Raw genomic sequence first — 21,106 nt, 5'->3', positions numbered from 1 at the left:
ATACTCGATTAGATAATATCTGTGTAACAGATCAAATTGATATTCTAGGGTTTACATATATTGAAAGTTGCTGTTATAATTAGAATGAACAAAGTTAAAAAAAAAAGCAATATTGATTGGTTATGTATCAATTTTTATTTTCTGATCTCATTAAGAAAAAAAAATTTCTATTCAAATATTCAAGAATAATTCATAAAAGAATAGTTAACGGTTGCGATTTGTCTCAAGATTGTTTTTCAATTTTTCAATAGAAAGAAAAGGGGGGAGTATTCTCAAAAACTTCATATCTATATTTTTATTGGCGGCATGGCCGAGTGGTAAGGCGGGGGACTGCAAATCCTTTTTCCCCAGTTCAAATCCGGGTGTCGCCTGATCGATAAGAAACTGTAAATGAAAGATTATATTACGTTTTTTTAGAAAACTTTTTTTCCAACAGAAGCAAGCGAGGGAAAAGGAGTCTTGAGAATTGCGTTTGATTCGAAATTATAAGCATCAGTAGCTTAAAAAATGTTGTAAATATTTTTGTCTCGAATTCAAGGAAAGATTCTAGTAGTGAAAAGGAATCCATAAATTTAGAAATGATAGTTCGTTCACTACACAACTATTGTAGTGTCTGTCTCCTGACTGGGTCTTTTATTAGATTGGATTAAGAATAAGTCGGATAGGAAAGTCCATTTTTAGGTAGAGAAAAGGCAGAAGAAAAACCTTCTATACAGACTAATTTAAAGTTTATGAGTGCTTCCACATTTTATCAATATTATTTATTTAGATCAATTCTATTTAATAGCTTTAATTTAGCTAATTCGCTTTCGTAATATTCAAAAAAAGTATTCTTTAGATTTTCATATTCTATATTCTAATAAAATTAAAAAGTTTTGATTCTAAAATCGAATAGAAAAGAAAAAAAGTTTTTTTAATTATTTTAGAGAACGAATTGGGAGACATTTAAGGGACTATTTCAAATAGAAAGAAGAGTATAAGTATGCAAATGAATCTGTCTTGATTCTTTTTTTATGAAATCCTTAAGGAAATGATAAAAGAGAAATCTTAATATTCCCACCTGGTAGTAACATTCATTGACTTATAACTTCCTATAATTTTTTTATGTTTAATGTTTTATGATTTTACTAAAAATAATCAAAAAAAACTTTTTAGATGTTCTAATAACTAATAAATAGAATGAATTCTTGTTTTTCGTGAATGATGTTAGCCCAGAATCCTTTTTTTGACTCTGTAATAGCAATTCCACTATTATAGTATAGTATTTTTAGCGAATAATACAAAAAAAAGAATAGAATAAAAAATTTGAAAAAATAATGAAATAGTTCCTTCATATTTATAGAGATAGGAGACAAAATTTACATGGATATAGTAAGTATTGCTTGGGCTGCTTTAATGGTAGTTTTTTCATTTTCCCTTTCCCTCGTAGTATGGGGAAGAAGTGGGCTATAGGGATACTAAAAATTGAGTTAAGGGATCCAAGTAACCTTGTTGATTTCTACCTGAATTTTTGAATTTCGAAACTATTGAATGAAAATATTTCATTTAAACTAATACTAATTAATTGAGTTCAAATAGAAAATCTATCTTGATTCTATTATATTTTAGTAGTGTAATGTATTCTATGTATCTTATAGGAATTGAAAATACTCTTTCAATCAAACAAATATTTTCATTATTCCCATATTCCTATTTTGAGAAAAACAAGGGAATCAAAAAGAAGAAGAAATGGATTCCTATTCCAATCAAATTTTTCTTAAAATTTCTATTTCGATGAACTGACGCTTAACCTGGTTATATAGATATATATATATATGGAAAATGGCGGACCGTGTAATAACCATTCCTGTTTTTTTACCCCCTTTTTTTCCTAAGATACCGGAATTGTTTGTAAAAAGAATCTGAAAAAAAAAATTGGACGCAATTCTCAGATAGTAGAAATCAAATTGATTTCTACTATCTGGATTACGCTGATTGTACGATCATTTTTTTAAATCATTCATAAAAATGAAGAAATCATATTTCAGTGAAATTAGTCACTTTTACTTACCGTTTTTACATAAATTATAAGTAAAAAAGCAGTAGGAACTAGAATAAACAGTGCAGTAGCAATAAATGCGAGAATATTTACTTCCATAATCTTTATTATGTTCTATTTCTCTTAAATTTCTAAAAAAAAAATTCGGGATTTAATCCCATAGAAATGTTCAATCTTTCAACAATGGTATAAATTGGATTTCAATGATATCAAATCGGATCAATATCATGAATCACAAAATCTGAGCTATCAAATCAACTCATGAAATAGTATAACATAGGAAGATCTTTTATCCATACTAAATAAAACAAAAAAACATTTATTCTTGATGAAAGTCCAAAATCCCTTTCCTTCCTTTTTCGGCGAAACAAATGAAAAAGCAGGGGGGGGCCCCAAATAAAATTTTGTTTATCAATTTGATTCCCTACAAATACACAAAAAAGGAATTTATTTTTTATTTTTTTGGATTTATATCCAACGGGATTGACGGGGCTCGAACCCGCAGCTTCCGCCTTGACAGGGCGGTGCTCTGACCAATTGAACTACAATCCCAGGGAAAGGGGTGTACTGTATAAATATTTTTACGGACCGTTTCTGTCAAACCTTTTCTTTTTCTATTTCGGATTCGAACCTTTTTGTTGTAAATGAAAAAAGCGCATTTTTTTATATATTGATATGTATATCGATATCCACTTTAGTGAGATCGACACAAATTACTCGTAATCCGTTTCTTATTCTTATTCTATTAACAAATCGATTGAAAATTGAATCAATGAAAAAAAAATATTTTTTTTTTCAATTTTTCCTTATATTTTCTACTTACAGATCTTGACATGAATACCGATTATTAACAAGATTTTGAATTTGTGGAAAGAAATATGGAATACAGAAAAAAAAGAAATAACCTTAGATATGTTTAATATTTTGATTCTTCCGTATCATAGCACATCAGTCATTTCCAGAGAACTATAAATGGGTTATAGAATTTCATAGTGGATCGGCAAATTCTTGGGCCGAGCTGGATTTGAACCAGCGTAGACATATTGCCAACGAATTTACAGTCCGTCCCCATTAACCGCTCGGGCATCGACCCAGCACAATAGGAAGAATACATTTCAGTTTTTATTGAAAATTTTTGATCAACTTCCTTTCGTAACACCCTACCCCCAGGGGAAGTCGAATCCCCGCTGCCTCCTTGAAAGAGAGATGTCCTGAACCACTAGACGATGGGGGCATACTTGCCCGACCGCCATTATACTACGTTCATAGTATGAACAGTTTTTTGCAATTGTCAATATAATGATATGATTCGATAAAAAAAAATATTTTTCGTTCTTTCATAATTCCATAGAAATTTTTTATTAATCATTTATATTTCTAAATTTTTTTATTCCAGTCATAATAAGAAAAAAAAAGAAGTAATGTTCCAATAAAGAGAAAATTCTTCACAGGAATGATTCGTTTGTTGCAAAGGACGAGAGGTTAAAACTTCATTTCTATCATTTATTACTAATACTAAGATTCGATAGGTAGATTTATATCTAATACTAAGAAAAAAAACTTTGGAAAATAGAATTTTTCAATAAAAAAATAAAAATTTGGTTTAGGGACAGAACATATTGAATCCATTTTATCAATGATTCGATTTTATCAATGTTTCGATGAAATATTTTATTTTGTGAGTACATTTATGTATCAATAAAAAGAATTTAGTGTTATGATTAGAATGACTTCAAGAATCCATTTTGAAATAATATATTTGATATGGATCAAATCCAATCTTAATCAATTCTTTTTTTTAACTATATTCTATTCACTAGGTAAATCCAATTTTTTGTTCTTTGATGAGTCATTATACAAATAATAGATATTGATGTACATGTATTCTAATCCCATTTATATCATTTAATTTATATAATTTATATAAATTTATAGAAATAATTTATATAAATTTATAGAATAAGTATACACAGTAACAAATATATGTACTAGTCATGCTAGTTCCTTATTTAGAAATTGAAAGAAAGAAAAAGGGCCCTTTTAACTCAGTGGTAGAGTAACGCCATGGTAAGGCGTAAGTCATCGGTTCAAATCCGATAAGGGGCTTTTTACTTTTTTTTTCAAAAGCAATAGTCTTTCTATTTGAAGGAAGAATAAAAAGATTCTTGATATTTTGAAAAAGTTTCTATTTGTAATAAAAAAGAAAAAGTGTAAAATTCAATAATGGAAAAATAAAAAAAAGTAAGTGGACCTAACCCGTTGAATTATATTTATATCTACTATTCTGATATTCAAATTTGATAAAGATTCAATTCGAACAATTTTTTTTCTTTTTAAGACTTTTTTCGTTTAGACTCCCTAAGAATCTCTGAATATTTCCAATGAAATCTTCTTGTTTCTGAACTAAGAAAAAAGGTTATGCCTTTTCTTTACTCAGAAGGGCCTTAATACGAATTTCAAGTTCCACCAAACAAGTTTTTTTAAAATTAAAATGAAACATATTTTTTTCCATAAATTTCTATTATTTCTATAAGATTAGATAGAATCTTATAGAAATAATAGAAAAATACATTAAATTATGTCTTCACATATCAAATAGTTTCTTTTCATATCGATGTGTACGATATTTTTCCAGCAATTCATATATATGAGACAAAAACTTTCATTTACAGTTTTTTCTTTTTATTATAGTATTTATAAAAAAAAATGAAATACTAAAGAAAAAACTGTAAATGAAATAGAAATTTAGAAAACCTATGATCCTACAGTAGTTTCCTAGACAAAATAGAAGTCAATTCACAACCAAACTTCAAGAATAAGTTTCTTTGATGAAAGGAGAGAAATATGTCTGAAGATCCGCTAGGTATAAGAAGTGAAACAGGGGATCATTTGTTTCTTGAACAGTTCTGAAAAAAAAATTTCTATCGGATTTTGGAGTCATAGCAGATTTTATGATTGATGACTTGGAAGATTTTTAAGAATAGATAAGGAATAACCACATCGAGTTCATGGATTTGCCCTAGATATCAATAGACCCATAAATGATTTTTTATTCGAAACCGATTAGAAAACAAGGGAAAGTATACTTATATATTCTATATATATATAGAGAGAGAAATGAATAGAGATAAATGATCAAGGTCCGTCCCATCTCTGAAAATGCTCTATGAGGTGTTGGGAAATGGTTGAAGTAGTTGAATAGGAGGATCGCTATGACTATAGCTCTTGGTAAATTTACCAAAGATGAAAATGATTTATTTGATATTATGGATGACTGGTTGCGGAGGGACCGTTTCGTTTTTGTGGGTTGGTCCGGTCTATTACTCTTTCCTTGCGCCTATTTCGCCTTGGGGGGTTGGTTTACAGGTACGACCTTTGTAACTTCATGGTATACTCACGGCTTGGCAAGTTCTTATTTAGAAGGCTGCAACTTCTTAACCGCTGCAGTTTCCACTCCCGCTAATAGTTTAGCACACTCTTTGTTGTTACTGTGGGGTCCTGAAGCACAGGGAGATTTTACCCGTTGGTGTCAGTTAGGCGGTCTGTGGACTTTTGTTGCTCTCCACGGTGCTTTCGGATTAATAGGTTTCATGTTACGTCAATTTGAACTTGCTCGATCTGTTCAATTGCGACCTTATAATGCAATCGCATTCTCAGGTCCAATTGCTGTTTTTGTTTCTGTATTCCTTATTTATCCACTGGGTCAGTCTGGTTGGTTCTTTGCTCCAAGTTTTGGTGTAGCAGCTATATTTCGATTCATCCTCTTTTTCCAAGGATTTCATAATTGGACATTAAACCCATTTCATATGATGGGAGTTGCTGGTGTATTGGGCGCTGCACTACTATGCGCTATTCATGGTGCAACCGTAGAAAATACTTTATTTGAAGATGGTGATGGCGCAAATACATTCCGTGCTTTTAACCCAACCCAAGCTGAAGAAACTTATTCAATGGTTACTGCTAATCGCTTTTGGTCCCAAATCTTTGGGGTTGCTTTTTCCAATAAACGTTGGTTACATTTCTTTATGTTATTTGTACCAGTAACTGGTTTATGGATGAGTGCTCTTGGGGTAGTCGGTTTGGCCCTGAACCTACGTGCTTATGACTTCGTTTCTCAAGAAATCCGCGCAGCGGAAGATCCTGAATTTGAGACTTTCTACACAAAAAATATTCTCTTAAACGAAGGTATTCGTGCGTGGATGGCAGCTCAAGATCAGCCTCATGAAAACCTTATATTCCCTGAGGAGGTTCTACCACGTGGAAACGCTCTTTAATGGAACTTTAGCTTTAACTGGTCGTGACCAGGAAACTACCGGTTTCGCTTGGTGGGCCGGGAATGCCCGACTTATCAATTTATCTGGTAAACTATTAGGGGCCCATGTAGCCCATGCTGGATTAATAGTATTCTGGGCCGGAGCAATGAACCTTTTTGAAGTGGCTCATTTCGTACCCGAGAAGCCCATGTATGAACAAGGTTTAATTTTGCTTCCCCACCTAGCTACTCTAGGTTGGGGAGTAGGTCCTGGGGGGGAAGTTATAGACACTTTTCCATACTTTGTGTCTGGAGTACTTCACTTAATTTCCTCTGCAGTATTGGGCTTTGGCGGTATTTATCATGCACTTCTGGGACCTGAGACTCTTGAAGAATCTTTTCCGTTCTTCGGTTATGTATGGAAAGATAGAAATAAAATGACTACAATTTTGGGTATTCACTTAATCTTGTTAGGTATAGGTGCTTTTCTTCTAGTATTCAAGGCTCTTTATTTTGGAGGTATATATGATACATGGGCTCCGGGGGGGGGAGATGTAAGAAAAATAACCAATTTGACCCTTAGTCCAAGTATTCTATTTGGATATTTATTAAAATCGCCTTTTGGGGGCGAAGGGTGGATTGTTAGTGTGGACGATTTGGAAGATATTATTGGAGGGCATGTATGGTTGGGTTCCATTTGTATACTTGGTGGAATCTGGCATATCTTAACCAAACCCTTTGCATGGGCTCGGCGTGCACTTGTATGGTCTGGAGAAGCTTACTTATCTTATAGTTTAGGTGCTTTATCTGTTTTTGGTTTTATTGCTTGTTGCTTTGTCTGGTTTAATAATACCGCTTATCCTAGTGAGTTTTATGGGCCCACTGGTCCAGAAGCTTCTCAAGCTCAAGCATTTACTTTTCTAGTTAGAGACCAACGTCTTGGGGCTAATGTAGGATCTGCTCAAGGACCTACAGGTTTAGGTAAATATCTAATGCGTTCCCCGACTGGAGAAGTTATTTTTGGCGGAGAAACTATGCGTTTTTGGGATTTGCGTGCTCCTTGGTTAGAACCTCTAAGGGGTCCTAATGGTTTAGACTTGAGTAGACTGAAAAAAGATATACAGCCTTGGCAAGAACGTCGTTCTGCGGAATATATGACTCATGCTCCTTTAGGTTCATTAAATTCCGTGGGTGGCGTAGCTACAGAGATTAATGCAGTCAATTATGTTTCTCCTAGAAGTTGGTTAGCTACTTCTCATTTTGTTCTAGGATTCTTTCTATTTGTAGGCCATTTATGGCACGCGGGAAGAGCTCGCGCAGCTGCCGCAGGATTTGAAAAAGGAATTGATCGCGATTTTGAACCTGTTCTTTCCATGACTCCTCTTAATTGAGACGTGAGATCCAATGAAGTAGAAATCCCTTTTTTTTACTATAAATATTTGGTTGAGTAGAGCGAGTCGTAAAGAAGAATTTATTTTCCTATTTTCTTAGTTTCTATCGAATCTTTTTTTCGGGATGTTGAGGATATATAGCCCAGTCCGAAAAAAAGATTCGATAGAAACTAAGAAAATAAACAAATCTATTCATCGAGAAAAAGGAGAGAGAGGGATTCGAACCCTCGATAATTCTTTGTTTCAAACTATACCGGTTTTCAAGACCGGGGCTATCAACCACTCAGCCATCTCTCCAAAAGCTAATATATATATTTTTTTATCTTTATTCCACTGAGTAGACCATGAGTATTTGAATTGATACCCTTTTATCGACCCATAGGAAAGATATTCAATGTGAATTTATTGGTTTAGTTTTCTATCGGTATGTATATAGGTACAAAATCCAGCATGCCTTTTTGTGAAGTAAAAAAACTATCCTCGATCCAAGCCTCAAAAGGGTTGATAATAAACAAAATCAATGAATTCATGATAAAACCCTTCTGCGTTTTTCCATTTACAAATTTTTTTTTCAATGAATATTAAGAAAGGCATCCAGGGGTTGAGGGATCAAATGGTAAAGTTCTTTTGTTGGTAAATTGGAGGATTAGAAACATGACTATTGCTTTCCAATTAGCTGTTTTTGCATTAATTGCTATTTCATTTATTTTATTGATTAGTGTACCTGTTGTATTTGCTTCTCCTGAAGGTTGGTCAAATAACAAAAATGTTCTATTTTCCGGTACATCATTATGGATTGGATTAGTGTTTCTAGTGGGTATTCTTAATTCTCTCATTTCTTGAAGTTCTTTTTATTCTAGATTAAAAATGAAATGACCCCTCCCTCAGAATTCTTTCGGATTGTCAGCCATAAAGGGAATAGATCAGTTCCTAAAAAAAAAAAAGAAAACTATAACACATTACATTCTAAGGGGGAGTAAACTTCTTCTATTGGAAAAATCTTATATCTTATACTTATATGGTGGTACATTGTGAAACTAAAAGAAATAAAATAGAAAAAATGAACTATAAAAATTTGAATTTCATTTGAATATTCTATTCATATTAATATGATATGAATAGAATATTCAAATGAAATACTATAAATCTATTTATACGTCGTCTAGTATTTAATAATATAGAATATCTATCTGTATCTCTATATAGATAAATATAATTTTTTATTAATAGGAACTTACTTTTTTAAGAAAAAAGTAAATCAAAATATTCGATAGAATGATAATTTCAATTCAATTATATAGATATATAGAAAAAAACCATATATAATAATAGAAATGTAATAATAGAAATGGGAATTCTTGATAAAAATGAATAGTAATAGAAAATATTTTATTTGGGAGACAATATCTATTATCTAAATTTCTTTTTCATTATCCCTATATCCCTATATAGAATATCAGGCCCATCTCTGTATAAATAGAATCGCATATCAAGTACAATGAAAACGCGGATATAGTCGAATGGTAAAATTTCTCTTTGCCAAGGAGAAGACGCGGGTTCGATTCCCGCTATCCGCCCTATGTATTTAATAGTCATAGTATGAAAAATGCCATAGAATTTACTGCGTATAATGCCCTTCTTCTTGAAACCTTGTTTTTTTATCAAATTCAAAAAGTTGCGGAGACGGGATTTGAACCCGTAACCTCAAGGTTATGAGCCTTGCGAGCTACCAAGTTGCTCTACTCCGCGATAAAGAAAAGAATTGATAACTAATGAACAAAAACAAAGATGGAATGCGTCCCTTTACCATATCTATATAAATAGAATAAACCATTTATACATAACGGTAAAGGGACCCTCCTATGATCGCTGATAATAAAATGAAAAAAATGAAGATAATTGGAAATCCTTACCAACTGGATCTTGTTGCACCCGGCAAGAAACATGCATGAACCATTTCCCGAAGTATGTGTCCAGATAATCCAAAGTCTCGATAATTAGCTCTCGGTCTTCCGGTCGAAAAACAACGTCGATGAAGACGTATAGGTGCACTATTACGCGGTAGTGATTCTAATTTTCCATGAATTTCCCATTTCTCACTTAACGACGGAACTTTGCTTATTTCTTTTTTTGAGGATCGGCGAATCAAATGATATTTCTGTTCCAATTTTTGTCTCTTCTTTTCCCTCTGAATAACACTTTTCCTTGCCATAATGGTTAATTTGCTATTAGCATCAATGATAGAAGTCGGATCCTAGATGTATAAGTGGCTTCTCTTCCCTATAGAAGGAAATGAGATTCTTGCCAGATATATATAATAAAGAATTCAATTAACCGAATTTGCCCGATGTAGAGGCAATTAAGAAGGCTGCATAAGTAAATATATAACCTACGGAAAAGTGGGCTAGTCCAACCAATCTTGCTTGCACAATGGAAAGAGCCACTGGTTTATCTCTCCATCGAATCAAATTAGCCAAAGGTGTACGTTCATGAGCCCATGCCAAAGTTTCAATCAATTCCTGCCAATATCCGCGCCAAGAAATTAAGAACATAAATCCAGTAGCCCAAACAAGATGTCCAAACAAGAACATCCATGCCCAGACTGATAAACTATTCATACCAAAAGGGTTATATCCATTGATAAGTTGTGAAGAGTTCAACCATAGATAATCTCTTAACCATCCCATCAAATAGGTAGAAGATTCATTAAACTGTGAAATATTACCCTGCCATAGTGTAATGTGTTTCCAATGCCAATAAAAAGTAACCCATCCAATGGTATTTAACATCCAGAAAACTGCCAAATAAAATGCGTCCCAAGCGGAAATATCACAAGTTCCGCCTCGTCCCGGGCCATCACAAGGAAAACTATAACCAAAATCTTTTTTATCAGGCATTAACTTAGAACCACGCGCATCCAAAGCACCTTTTACTAAAATCAAAGTAGTTGTATGTAAACCAAGAGCAATAGCATGATGAACCAAGAAGTCTCCAGGCCCTATTGTTAAGAATAGAGAATTACTATTCTCATTTACAGCGTTTAACCAACCAGGCAACCATATGCTTCGTCCCGCATTGAACGCCGGACTGTTCGTTGAAGATAAAAGTATATCGAACCCATAGGAAGTTTTACCATGAGCAGATTGTATCCATTGGGCAAATATAGGTTCAATCAAAATTTGTTTCTCCGGAGTACCAAAAGCAAGCATGACATCGTTATGGACATAAAGTCCCAGAGTATGGAACCCCAGAAAGAGGCTAGCCCAACTTAAGTGGGATATGATAGCTTCTTTATGGTCTAACATTCTTGCCAAGACATTATCTTGATTCTGCTCTGGATTATAATCTCTAATAAAAAAGATAGCTCCATGAGCAAAAGCCCCTGTCATAATGAAGCCTGCTATATATTGATGATGAGTATATAAGGCAGCTTGAGTAGTAAAGTCTTGCGCTATAAACGCATAAGCAGGTAAAGAGTACATGTGTTGTGCTACCAAGGAAGTAATAACCCCTAAAGAGGCTAGAGCAAGACCTAATTGAAAATGAATTGAATTATTGATTGTATCATAAAGACCCTTATGCCCACGCCCCAATCTACCCCCCGGAGGAGTATGTGCTTCTAAAAGATCTTTAATACTGTGACCAATCCCGAAATTAGTTCTATACATATGGCCAGCAACTAGAAAAATAAACGCAATAGCCAAATGATGGTGTGCAATATCAGTTAACCATAAACTTTGAGTTTGCGGATGAAATCCTCCGAGAAGTGTTAGAATAGCAGTTCCTGCTCCTTGAGGTGGTACCAAATATATGATTATTGGAATCTGGGTTTTGAGCATAAAGATTCCACTGACCTGTAAAAAATGGACCTAATCCCTCGGGGTGCGGCAAGATATCTAATAAATTGTTCCATCGAACGGATTCCCCCCTGGACCCCGGAATAGCAACATGAACTAAATGCCCTGTCCAAGCCAAGGAACTTACTCCGAATAGTCCTGACAAATGATGATTGAGGCGGGATTCGGCATTTTTAAACCACGAAACACTCGGTTTCCATTTTGGTTGTAGGTGTAACCAACCTGCTATTAAAGATATAATAGAAAGTATTAATAGAAAAATAGCTCCAGTATAAAGATCCCCATTAGTACGTAAACCGATTGTATACCACCACTGATAAACACCAGAATAGGCTATATTAACAGGACCTAGAGCACCCCCTCGAGTAAAAGCTTCTACAGCTGGTTGACCAAAATGAGGATCCCAAATTGCATGAGCAATAGGTCTTACATGTAAAGGATCCTGTACCCATGTCTCAAAATTACCTTGCCAAGCTACATGAAAGAGATTCCCGGAAGTCCACAGAAAAATGATTGCTAATTGCCCGAAATGAGAAGCAAAAATATTCTGATAAAGACGTTCCTCAGTAATATCATCATGACTTTCGAAGTCATGTGCGGTAGCAATACCAAACCAAATACGACGAGTAGTGGGGTCTTGAGCTAAGCCTTGACTAAAGCTTGGAAATCTTAATGCCATAATGATTTTCAAATCCTCCTAGCTATTATCCTACTGCAATAATTCTTGCTAAGAAGAATGCCCATGTTGTGGCAATTCCACCTAGAAGGTAATGTGTTACTCCTACAGCACGTCCTTGTACAATGCTCAAGGCTCTGGGCTGAGTAGCAGGAGCAACTTTTAATTTATTATGAGCCCAAACAATGGATTCAATAAGTTCTTGCCAATAACCACGCCCGCTGAATAGAAACATTAAACTAAAAGCCCATACAAAATGTGCACCCAAGAAAAAAAGACCATATGCAGATAATGAAGAACCATAAGACTGAATTACCTGGGATGCCTGCGCCCATAAGAAATCACGAAGCCACCCATTAATGGTAATGGAACTCTGCGCAAAATTTCCTCCTGTGATATGAGTTACTATCCCTTGATCACTTATACTACCCCAAACATCTGACTGCATTTTCCAACTGAAATGGAATATAACTACGGAAATTGAATTGTACATCCAAAATAGTCCTAAGAAGACATGATCCCAAGCGGATACTTGGCATGTCCCCCCTCTTCCAGGTCCATCACAAGGGAAACGAAAACCTAGATTTGCTTTATCCGGTATCAATCGTGAACTACGAGCAAATAGAACACCCTTTAAGAGTATCAATACTGTTACATGAATTGTAAATGCATGAATATGATGGACCAAAAAATCCGCAGTTCCTAAAGGAATAGGTAACAAAGCAACTTTACCGCCCACTGCTACTAAATTTTCACCTCCCCAAGTCAAACTGGTACTTGTTGCTGCACCTGGGGCTGTTGTGCCAGGTGCTAAAGCGTGGGTATTTTGTATCCATTGAGCAAAGATCGGCTGTAATTGTATAGCAGTATCTGAAAACATATCTTGAGGGCGCCCTAATGCGCTCATGGTATCATTATGAATATACAAACCAAAACTGTGAAAACCTAAAAAGATACATACCCAGTTAAGATGTGATATGATTGAATCACGATGTCTAAGGACACGATCTAATAGATCGTTGTATCGAATAGTCGGATCATAATCTCTTACCATAAAAATCGCTGCATGCGCAGCAGCACCGACTATGAGAAATCCACCAATCCACATGTGATGTGTAAACAATGACAGTTGTGTACCATAGTCAGTAGCTAGGTATGGATAAGGAGGCATAGAATACATATGGTGAGCTACAACAATGGTCAAAGAGCCTAACATAGCTAGATTAATAGATAATTGAGCATGCCATGACGTTGTTAGAATCTCATATATACCTTTATGACCCTGGCCTGTAAATGGACCTTTATGTGCCTCTAAAATGTCTTTTATATTGTGACCAATACCCCAGTTGGTCCTATACATGTGACCCGCTATCAAGAAAAGAATTGCAATAGCTAAATGATGGTGTATAATATCGGTCAGCCATAAACCTCCAGTTACTGGATCTAATCCTCCACGAAAAGTAAGAAATTCTCCGTATTTTGACCAATTCAAGGTAAAAAATGGGGTTGCTCCCTCGGAAAAACTCGGATAAAGTTGAGCCAAAAGATCCCGATTTAGGATAAATTCATGAGGAAGTGGTATCTCTTTGGGATCTACTGCAGCATTTAGAAATTGGTTAATCGGTAAAGATACATGTATTTGATGTCCTGCCCAAGAAAGAGACCCCAACCCTAGGAGCCCTGTCAAATGGTGATTCAACATAGATTCTACATCTTGGAACCAAGCCAATTTTGGAGCAGCTTTGTGATAATGAAACCAACCAGCAAAAAGCATTAAGGCTGCAAAGACCAATGCACCAATTGCAGTACAATAGAGTTGTAATTCATTAGTTATTCCAGATGCTCTCCAAATCTGAAAAAAACCAGAGGTTATTTGTATTCCTCGGAACCCCCCCCCTACATCACCATTCAATATTTCTTGACCCACTATTGGCCAAACCACCTGAGCACTAGGCCTAATGTGAGTAGGATCACTTAACCATGCCTCATAATTGGAAAAACGAGCACCATGAAAATACATGCCACTCAGCCAAAGAAAGATGATAGAGAGTTGGCCAAAATGCGCACTAAAAACTTTTCGGGAAATCTCCTCTAAATCATTAGTATGGCTATCAAAATCATGAGCGTCAGCATGTAGGTTCCAGATCCAAGTAGTAGTATCTGGTCCCTTAGCTATTGTTCTTGAGAAATGACCAGGTTTTGCCCATTCCTCAAAAGAAGTTTTTATAGGATCCCTATCTACCAAAATTTTAACTTCTGGTTCCGGTGAACGAATAATCATTGAGTCCTCCTCTTTCCAGACAACACATACAAAGAGACCTGCCAACATAAAACAGAATTAGTGAACTTATTAGAGATGTTTCTATTGAGTTTTGTTCTCTCCTATCTCTCATGTATTGGATATCTTAGTAAATTTCATTTCTTTAGTTTTTCACTAGAACAATTATGATCTCGAAGTCAATTCGGGGCAAGTGTTCGAATCTATTATGACATAAGAGTGAGGCGCTCAACGGACCTATTTTAATCTTCTAAGACCTTTTTGGGAACTCTGAATGGAAGTTCAATAATTTTTCGTGCAGCCTAATCAAATGTATTCAGATTTTATTCTAATTCTATTCCTTAGATTTTATTTTTTTTTTTAGATAAAGTATAAGTATGTACTCTATTTCAAATTGAGCAGGCATTAGCATTCATTATTAGGCAATATACCTATATTTTATTTCTTTTTTTGAAGGTCTCTTTTCTTAATTTGATTGAATATTAGTTTAAATAACAGAAAAAAGGAGAAAATTATCTACTGTATCCACATCTCGTTTATTTCTATGAAATACTAGACAAAATCGAACAAAATTAGAAGGGATATATTTAAATTATGTGATTGGTCGTTCCTATAGAAATGATTTTTGAATTTGATAGGGACAAGAAACAAGAATTTATAACAATATATATTTATCTATCTATATCTTTATATAGATAGATAAATATATAAGAAAAAAAAGAAACAGAGTGTTCTTATTCAAAACGCCCTGTGATCTTCAACCAATTCTGTGCTGCAATATAATTACCGGGGGTGAGAGCTATAGCTTGTTTCCAATATTCAGCGGCTTGATTAAACCAAGACTCCGCAACTTCTGAGTCTCCCTGCCGAATGGCCTGTTCTCCTCGGTCGAAATAGGTGAGTCAATTCCTTTCCTTAGAACCGTACTTGAGAATTTCCTGACTCATACGGCTCAGTAGTCAATTCTTTTTTTGTTCTATTATCTTGAAGTTAACTAAAAGAAAAAAAGAAATTATTAATATGAGTTTCAAACTTTCATTTTTACTAATAAATAAAGAATTTCAAAGAATTTCATCTTTTTTTTTAGTTTTATCTTTTCTCCTACCTTCAGAAAAGGGAATCAAGCATTGGCATTAACGCCCTAATTCTAATTTTCTGAAAGGTAACTATCTCGATTTTATATATCATATACAAAAATATATGATAGATTCATTTCTATAGAATCTTGGTAAAAGTTTTTTCTTTCTTATCTTATAAGTTCTTATAAGTAAAGAGAAAATACTTTCTATCTTTGGGATTTGATACTACACCGCTGCTCAAAATACCAGGGGATCCTTTTTATTACATAAGTGGATTCCTGACTTCTTTATTTATCATGAGATAAGGAAGCAGTTTTTATTATATCGATTGAAAACCGTGTTAATTGATCCTTACGATGCTTCCTTTATCAATTAGATCTTTTATCCATAGAAAAAGAGGGTATCTAGACATATCGATTTCTTCATATTTTTACTTCTATGAAGTTTCTTTGCTACAGCTGATAAAAATCGTTGTTTTGAACGATATATATATGTAGAAAGCCTTTCTTATTTATAATTATTTATATTTCTATATTTCTTATATTAAAATTTGTGGATTTGCTTGTTCTTTTCTTTTTTCTTTCTATAGTGGAGATAGTCGCACGTAATGACAGATCACGGCCATATTATTAAAAGCTTGGGGTAAAAATGGGTTTCGTTCGAGCGCCCGAAAATAATATTCCAAAGCTTTAGTATGTTCTCCGTTACTTGTGTGAATAAGGCCTATGTTATAAAGTATATAACTTCGATCATAGGGATCAATTTCCAGTCGCATAGCCTCATAATAATTCTGTAAAGCTTCTGCATAATTTCCTTCAGATTGAGCTGACATCCGTTACGGTCGTCATTCGGTTCAAAGAATCTCCGCTCCAGAACTGTACGTGAGATTTTCATCTCATACGGCTCCCCCCTTATGTGTGTAATGAGAAAAATCCATCAAATCAAAAAATATTCCAGTATTCTCATTCTCAACTGAACAGAGCTAGTGTTTTTACAATAAATCTCTAGCCAACCTTCCTGTCAAAAATTATTTCTTAACATTAAGTATGTAGGTACTTGATAAAAAAAAATAAGAACTTCAACAATTTCTTTGTCCTCTACGCTGCTTAATTTCCTGGAATTAGTCACCTCAATAATCTTCGATGGTTCTATGGGTATCCAAAATATGAACGAGATGGATATTTATTGTCCCAACCATTCCTGTTAGTCCCAATCTCGATAAGCCATGGATATAGATAGATACAAAGTTTTCGTGTCCTTGATTCCCAAGCGTAGTGCTTCTTTCCCAATGTTGCCTATCAGTACTAGTAATTTGGGGTTGACCTAACCCCATAAGTATAGGTATAACCTTTCGCTTAATACTAGAAACCTAAAATTCAAGCATATAAGGCTTCATTAATCGAGGATACACGACAGAAGGAATTAATCCTTTTATTTACAAATTTCACCTTCAACACGCGTGGGGTTTTTCCATTCCATTTTTTTTTGACCGAAATCGGTCAAAAAAAATGGAATCAAATCACACCATCTCTGTAATAAGTGAATGCCCTTTTTTCTCCTGAAGTTGTCGGAATTATTCGTAATAAGATATTGGCTACAATTGAAAAGGTCTTATCTATAAAATTTTCATTTATCCGAGATCTAGGCATAGGTAGAAATCCATTCTATAATTTAATTAATCATGGTGTGAGAAATCAATCCCACAAATAAAGGAATTGTATAATTATAATACAGTGCGAAATAACGTAAAAATGAACTCATCAATCAAATTTGTTTATCCTAAGACCTTGTAGGAGGTTTTTTTTTAATTTTACTTTGTATTTTTATAGTTTGAATAGGTTTTATGCATTTATGAAAAATAGGATTGATTCACTATTCAACATTCAACCGGTTTCTGGGCATCATTATATAGGAGAGATGGCCGAGTGGTTCAAGGCGTAGCATTGGAACTGCTATGTAGGCTTTTTGTTTACCGGGGGTTCGAATCCCTCTCTTTCCGAATCTTTACCAAATTCATCAATATTACTCATCCCAATGCATACCATTATTTCATATTTCAAATTTGTTTGTTGATATGGACAACTTTATATTCCTCATTTTTCGGTAATACAAAAAATAGTGGATAACGGGTGGGCAAGGAATAAAAATTTTCGCATATCCATGTCTATGATATATGAATAGCAGAAAATCCTTGTAAAAAAAACTCTTGTTATTTTAGTTAAGTTTAAGTTTGACGAGAATAATATTCTACAACCAGTAATTCATTTATTTTCAAACCAACCCATTTATTATCTATTATTTGATTAATTAAACCTTTATATTGGAAAGGGTGAACAGTCAAATGATTTGGCAATTTCTCATGGGGGGCTGAATCAAAATAATTTTGAATAAGAGTTTTAGATTTTTGTTCATCCTTTGCTGTAATAATATCTTGAGGTTTACAACGATAACTTGGTATATCCACTATACGACCATTAACTAAAACATGTCTATGGTTTATAAATTGGCGGGCTTGAGGAATAGTCGCAGCCATACCCAATCGAAAAAGTATGTTATCCAAGCGCATTTCAAGTAGTTGTAATAAAACCTGACCAGTTGATCCTTTAGCTTTTCCGGAGATACGAACGTATTTAAGCAATTGTCGTTCTGTAAGACCATAATGAAAACGCAATTTTTGTTTTTCTTCTAAACGAATACGATATTGAGATTTTTTACTGAAGCGCAATTGATTTCGAAATTCGTTTTTGACTGTTGGCCTTTTACTAGTAAGTCCTGGTAAATATCCTAGACGACGTATTTTTTTGAAACGAGGTCCTCTGTAACGTGACATAAAAACTCCTTTTTTAAAATGAAAAATCTTATAAATCGAAATGAAAACTAAACGAAATGAAAAATATTATAGAATTCTAAATGAAGCGAAATCTACTAAAGTTTTATAGTACAAAGAAGAATTAGATGAATTTTATCAATATCCGAATTTATTGTATATAAAAGAATACAAAAAAGTAGGTTAATTTCTTGATTTCTTCCGCAGAGATCGAACTCTCCCAATTTTTTATTTCTAAAAAAGATATTATCAATTATGTAAAAAACAAATAGAGAAAAGCCGGTTATCGGATTCGAACCGATGACCATCGCATTACAAATGCGATGCTCTAACCTCTGAGCTAAACCGGCTAATGTAAACGAAATATACATATGCAGAAGAATTGAATGGGATCTTAGTTATCAATTTTTAGTTATTTATAACAAAATTCAAATTAATACAAACATCAAAAATAGAGAAAGAAAATATAGAAAATCAAACCCAATTTTTATTATTTCTATTATTTATTTTATCTGATAACATAAAGTGCAAGATAATAATTAATATTATATTAATATAATTTATTTAATATAATTTATTTCGATCTACTATTCTAGATATATATTATTAAATTGATTTCTTTCAAAAAGATTATTTATTAGTACTTAAAGTAAATTTGAATAAATATAAATTTTAGTAAATATTTATTAAGGAATTCCATATTTCTAAGTAAATGTCTAATTCTATATTATATTCAATTAAAAGAATGGTTTTTTTTAGCCACTAGATTCGTTTTAGTTATATAAATTGTATATGAATAAATGGATTGTTTATTTTCTTTTTTTTTTTAAGCAAAAACAAAAAAAAAAAAAGAATCGACCATTCGAGTATTCTAAATTGTATGAAAAAAGAAGATAAGTAGGTACATAGAAGATAAGTAGATATGTGGTCTATATCTGTGTATATTGAATTGTTAATATATAGATATTAGAATTAGTTCTGATTCAAACAAATAAAGGTATCCAATATAGATGAAATAAAATCTATAAAATTGGAGAAAGGGGTTTTTAATATTTAATAAAATAATATGTATTTAATGAATTCAAAAGTTCCCGCATAATTCTCATAATAGAAATGAAAAAAAAAGCATTCTATTATAATCAGATTCAAATAAAAAAAAAGATGGGGATATGGCGAAATTGGTAGACGCTACGGACTTAATTGGATTGAGTTTTGGTATGGAAACTTACCAAGTAATAATTTTCAAATTCAGAGAAACCCTGGAATTCACAATGGGCAATCCTGAGCCAAATCCTGTTTTCTGAAAACAAATAAAAATTCAGAAAGTGATAATAAAAAAGGGATAGGTGCAGAGACTCTATGGAAGCTGTTCTAACAAACGAAATTGACGACTTTTTTTATTGCATTAGTAAAAGAATCCTTTCACCAAAATTACAGGAATGGATCAAAGATAAACATTTAGAAACATATATATATACTGAAATACTCTTTCAATTTGTTACTTTTTATTTTATTATTGAAGATCTATTTGTGATAAAAATATTCACAAATGAAAAATGTGAATCAAATCAATTCGAAGTTGAAGAAAAGATGGAATATTTATTGATGAAATTATTCACTTCATCATAATCGGCTAAAACCCTTGAAGAACTGATAAATCAGATGAGAATAAAGATAGAGTCCTATTCTACATGTCAATACCGACAACAATGAAATTGAAAGTAAGAGGAAAATCCGTCGACTTAAGAAATCATGAGGGTTCAAGTCCCTCTATCCCCAAAAATACTTTTTCATTTTCTAATTTTTTTCCTATATCCTCTCTATCTTGAAGTCCTTATTTATGTGTTTTATTCGATTTATTATTTCCCAACGAAATTGGAATTTTTATTTTCATCAATTTCCTATCTATCATAATTTTCTTATCTATCATAATGACAAGGGACGAGTTTTGGAATAGATATAAATATATATGTGAAACACATAGAATTTTTTTTAATCAGAAATGTATAAATTAATATCTTATTTTTTAGCAAGGAATTTTCATATGCGTAATTAACGATTAACAATAAAAAATAATTATTACTGCGGAAACTCACTTACAAACTTTTTTTTTACTTAGTTGATATAGATTCATTAACATAGATTTTAAAAATCTTTTAAAATCAAAGTATTAAGCTTCAAGAATGGTCGGGATAGCTCAGTTGGTAGAGCAGAGGACTGAAAATCCTCGTGTCACCAGTTCAAATCTGGTTCCTGACACAAGATTCATTTGTATGAGTATCTATCCCCCATATTCATTTTAATGAATATGGGGGATAGATACTCATACAAATTTGTGTTCTTCTAGATTCTGATACATAACATATTTCTTTGATCTATTTAGGTATCTGTAGATATACTTTTCCTAGATGATTAAAGAATAGATGCAATTTTTTATTAGGTATATTCGCTTATCTATAGTATCTATATATATATAGATATAGATATATAGATAATGAATTCTTTATCTATTTTTTTCCTTTTTTTTCTGCGATACAAAAAAAGGTTTCTATTTCCATAATATTCGAGTGGTTTAATTAGTTGGTTAAAAGACCTAAAAGTCGAAGTTCTGGGGTGGAGTGAGAATATTAAGAATTCATCTGAGAAGGATTACCAAAATAGAATCGAGCCCTTTTCTTTGTGTTTTTTTTTTCGTGGCCGTATAATTG

The 21,106-nt window shown here is 33.1% G+C and overlaps 8 non-coding genes across 8 annotated transcripts; 5 read left to right on the top strand and 3 right to left on the bottom strand.

The window, feature by feature from the left end:
• Positions 1-300: 300 nt before the first annotated feature.
• Positions 301-371, top strand: TRNAC-GCA (transfer RNA cysteine (anticodon GCA)). The gene has a single exon. It is a non-coding gene; the product is annotated as a tRNA-Cys (tRNA).
• Positions 372-2,516: 2,145 nt separating this feature from the next.
• TRNAD-GUC (transfer RNA aspartic acid (anticodon GUC)) lies at positions 2,517-2,590 on the bottom strand. Its single transcript has one exon. It is a non-coding gene; the product is annotated as a tRNA-Asp (tRNA).
• Positions 2,591-3,047: 457 nt separating this feature from the next.
• Positions 3,048-3,131, bottom strand: TRNAY-GUA (transfer RNA tyrosine (anticodon GUA)). Its single transcript has one exon. It is a non-coding gene; the product is annotated as a tRNA-Tyr (tRNA).
• A 941-nt stretch (positions 3,132-4,072) lies between these two features.
• Positions 4,073-4,144, top strand: TRNAT-GGU (transfer RNA threonine (anticodon GGU)). Its single transcript has one exon. It is a non-coding gene; the product is annotated as a tRNA-Thr (tRNA).
• A 5,043-nt stretch (positions 4,145-9,187) lies between these two features.
• Positions 9,188-9,258, top strand: TRNAG-GCC (transfer RNA glycine (anticodon GCC)). The gene has a single exon. It is a non-coding gene; the product is annotated as a tRNA-Gly (tRNA).
• Positions 9,259-17,482: 8,224 nt separating this feature from the next.
• On the top strand, positions 17,483-17,570 carry TRNAS-GGA (transfer RNA serine (anticodon GGA)). Its single transcript has one exon. It is a non-coding gene; the product is annotated as a tRNA-Ser (tRNA).
• Positions 17,571-18,675: 1,105 nt separating this feature from the next.
• On the bottom strand, positions 18,676-18,748 carry TRNAT-UGU (transfer RNA threonine (anticodon UGU)). The gene has a single exon. It is a non-coding gene; the product is annotated as a tRNA-Thr (tRNA).
• Positions 18,749-20,584: 1,836 nt separating this feature from the next.
• Positions 20,585-20,657, top strand: TRNAF-GAA (transfer RNA phenylalanine (anticodon GAA)). Its single transcript has one exon. It is a non-coding gene; the product is annotated as a tRNA-Phe (tRNA).
• The last annotated feature ends 449 nt before the right edge of the window (positions 20,658-21,106 follow it).

Source organism: Vigna unguiculata, unplaced genomic scaffold, assembly GCF_037176805.1.
Source record: "Vigna unguiculata cultivar grain cowpea cultivar isolate G323 ecotype 2 unplaced genomic scaffold, ASM3717680v1 ptg000158l, whole genome shotgun sequence".
In the NCBI taxonomy this organism is placed as follows: Eukaryota; Viridiplantae; Streptophyta; class Magnoliopsida; order Fabales; family Fabaceae; genus Vigna; species Vigna unguiculata.
The sequence above is the reverse complement of the archived record's forward strand: the minus strand, read 5'-3'. Positions and strand labels throughout refer to the sequence as shown.